The following is a 3,690-nucleotide window of genomic DNA, read 5'->3' on the forward strand; positions in this document are numbered from 1 at the left end:
ATCTAGAACCAGGGGCGGACTGACCATTGGGGAACTCGGGCACTGCCCAAGGGCCCTGGGGTCAGTAGGGGGCTCATGAGATGTCCCTGGTACCTTTCATAGGCTTTTTTGGGTGTGATTTGAGTGTGGGCAAGGACACAGGGTCCCCATGATCCCCTATTGCACGAGGGGCCCCATGAGTTGTCAGTCTGCCCCTGTCTAGAACTATTACGTTTTATCTGTTGTTAGAAACACGTATGTATTTTGTATGTTCCTCAGCACCATCTATTGGCCGTAGCGAGGTATTTTACTACTTTGCATAACAAAACAACATTCGTTTAGAAGAGAAAATAGCCTGACAACATTTATTTTTTAATCAATTTCCACAGAATTTAGTTTTTTTCCCAGTTCACAATAAATGTAACCAATGTTAATTCCCTCTAGTAGTTCTCTCGAATTGTTACAATGTATCTGTTGTTACAAACAGATTTCCTATGCTCCTCAGCGCCATCTAATGACCATGGTGTTGATTACGCTCATACTGATGTTACAAACACATATGCATTTCCTATGCTCCTTGGTGCCATCTAATGGTCATAACGAGGTAATATTCTACAAAAAAACATTTGTTTAGAAGAGAAAATAGCCTGATACCATTCGATTTTGGCCAAAGCTTACACCCTAAATGAAAGAACATGTGTTTTTGTCCAATATACAATAAAGGTACATGCTGATTCATTTGCAGAAAGTCTATGAAATGTTTTTTTTTCACCCCTGTGTGTAGGGAAAGGGCTCTTGGGAGATGTAGTTCTGGGGGTGTGCCTACTTCAGTAAATACCAAGCTCCAACCGGGTGACCCTACAAAACTTTGACAAGCCTGGTGATGATGTCACAAGGAGTAATAAAAGATGTCTCTTACGACAGGAACAAGATAATAGAAAAAAAAATTCTGGGACATGATCTGGGGGGAGAGTCGGGTTGGGGGTAAATTTAAGTAATTTAAAAATCCTTTAACCTCTTGCCGCCCATGTAACGTATATGTGTGACAGCAAAGAGGACAGGACTTAATGATTCCATGCAGGGGCGGACTGACAACTCATGGGGCCCCCGGGCAATAGGGGATCATGGGGCCCCTGTGTCCTTGCCCAAAGGCAAAAAAGCCTATGAAAAAGGTACCAGGGGCATCTCATGGGGCCCCCTACTGACCCCGGGCCCTCGGGCAGTGCCCGAGTTTCCAAATGGTCAGTCTGCCCCTGATCACATGTGTGTCCATGGGTGGCAGAGCTTTCTGTGCGAGAAGAGTGCTTACTGTGTGCTCCGAGCACTCTGAGCTGCCAAAGGCCACTTTCGGGCCCTACAAATGATCAGGAGCCGGCAGCACCAGTTCCTGATCATTTGATCACTGCGACACCCAAACACAGTGGTCACGTGACTGGCTGATCCTTCCTGTCCCCTACGTATACAGACCCTATTAAAGGAAACCCGAGGGCTGGGCGGGAAGGGGTTAAGCTACTTTTGGCTAGATGCACATTTACGCAGCACAAAGACACTGATGTGCGTGAAATCAGCAAGCGTACAGTGTTTTCTGCTTGCTGGCCTCGTGGTGCAGGAGGTTCCGGGATTAAATTCCTGGAAGGATTTTTTTCACCACAGTGCCAAGTGGAAGGGAAGTCTCCTTGAGCATACATGACCTTGACTTTAGAGATGTAGGTGGACCTCTAACCTACCAAGTGGGACCTCCATGCCTTTCCAGGATGCAATAACTACGGCCCCCAGGCTGCAGAGACACGAACGAGCGACACATCTGGTAGTCCCTTCTGAACGGCCCTACTGCCACACTGATGAATATGTAAGTGGGGATTTGTATCCCACGTGATCATGGATTCCTAATGTTTTTAACCTGATTATTGGCTGTGATGGATGTCTAATAAAAAACTTGTCAACACCATCATGCCATAAGTGACTGCCATTTTTCTTACAACGGTTTGATATATAGGCTGGCTAAATCCCAAGTCAATTTAATCAGGAACCCTCAAGCCCTTTGGATTATCGTTTGTCTTTTTTGTTTACCTTGAACATACATGACCTCGACTTTAGAGATGTAGGTGGACCTCTAGCCTACCTAGTGAGACCTCCATGCCTTCCAGGCAACCAATATAATGGTAGTCACACAGTTTCAGCTGTAAATGTGATGCCTGGAATCAGCCTCGATGGCAAAAGCCTTCCTTCACTACGGCCCCCGGGCTACAGAGTTCCCTTCCAGGATATCGCCCCTTTCATTCATTGGATAGCAGTTCTTTCATACATAGAGGTTTGCTCCCATAATCAACTCAAAAATAAAAGGTCTTTAAAGTAGGGATTGCCTGAGGCTTGAAGTTGTATATTGTAGGAAAAGTTGGTTTTGGTATTTTTTTATCTTCTAATGGGCTATTCTTATTTATCTTGGTATTGTTAAGCTGGCCATAGGCCAAGGAATGAATTTCAACAAGGCAGTCAACAAGGAATCAAACATACGATCACAAGCAATGGCCAGAAAGTAATGCCAATCCCCCCACCACTGACCGACGACCTGAATACAGTTTGCTGAGCTGGGCAATAAATTGGTGATTCAAGTGTTATTGGAAGATTGAATTGCAACAAATTAAAAATGGTGGCAGCTCAACTAAAATCTGATTTCTTCTGCTGGGTCTGACTGTGGCAATTCTGATCTCATCTTCTTGCAGTCAAATGAAAATATCTTTGATTACTTTGCGATTTAAGCAAAAAAGAAACACATTCAAAAGTACCAGTGTGTCATGTGCATAGGTCCGGAGACCATAGGGCTTAGGCTAGACTAGTGGTTTCCAACTAGTGGGCCGTGGTCAGCTGCTTGGCTGTGGCCTCCCTTCTTCTGGCTGCAAGCCAGCTGCAGATCCTCTAACCTTTCACAATGCCTCCCAGATCCCATTTTTCCTCCCAAACTCCCCATAGTGTTCCTCAAATTTCCACAATGTTCCCAGGCCACCTGAGATCCTTCAGCGGCCAAAGCGCTTCTCTAATCTCCCAGAGTGGCCTGCAGTGCCCATCAAACTCTCTCAGTGCCTGCAGACCCCCTGAGAGCCCTCAGCTCCCACAATGCCCCCCACCTTACACAGTGCCCTGCATTGCTGCCTAGCTTTCTGAAAAGCCTCCAACCCCCTCTACCCCATGATTGATGCCTCCTAACTTCCAACAACGTCCCCTGGCCCCAACGAGGCAATCCATTCTCCCACAATGCCCCTGCAAGCCGCCAGCCTCCTGAAGAGACAACTACAGTTGCCTTCAGCTCCCTCCAGAAACTTCATCTTCAACAGGACCACCAAGTCTTCTGCAAAGTCTCCTAATTCCCTCTAGAAACCTCATCCCCTACACGACCACCAAGTCTGGTGCAGAGTCTCCTAATTCCCTGCAGAAACCCAGTCCCCTACAGGGCCACCAAGTCTGGTGCAGAGTCTCCTAATTCCCTGCAGAACCCCAGTCCCCTACAGGGCCACCAAGTCTGCCATGTCAACCTCCAAAGAGTGCCCCAGACCCCCTGAGAGTCCTCAGTTCCCTCATCCTCCCCCTCCCCCTACGATTCCCCCAACCTCCAAAAGGGCCCTCCAGTCAGTCTCCCAAAGCAAAGCCCCCAGGCTCCTGGAGAGACCCCATCCACCAAACTTATGTTCAACTCCCTCAGGAAACCTAATTCCC

Source organism: Staurois parvus, unplaced genomic scaffold, assembly GCF_062004578.1.
Source record: "Staurois parvus isolate SC_StPar_1 unplaced genomic scaffold, SC_StPar_1.0 ptg002214l, whole genome shotgun sequence".
In the NCBI taxonomy this organism is placed as follows: Eukaryota; Metazoa; Chordata; class Amphibia; order Anura; family Ranidae; genus Staurois; species Staurois parvus.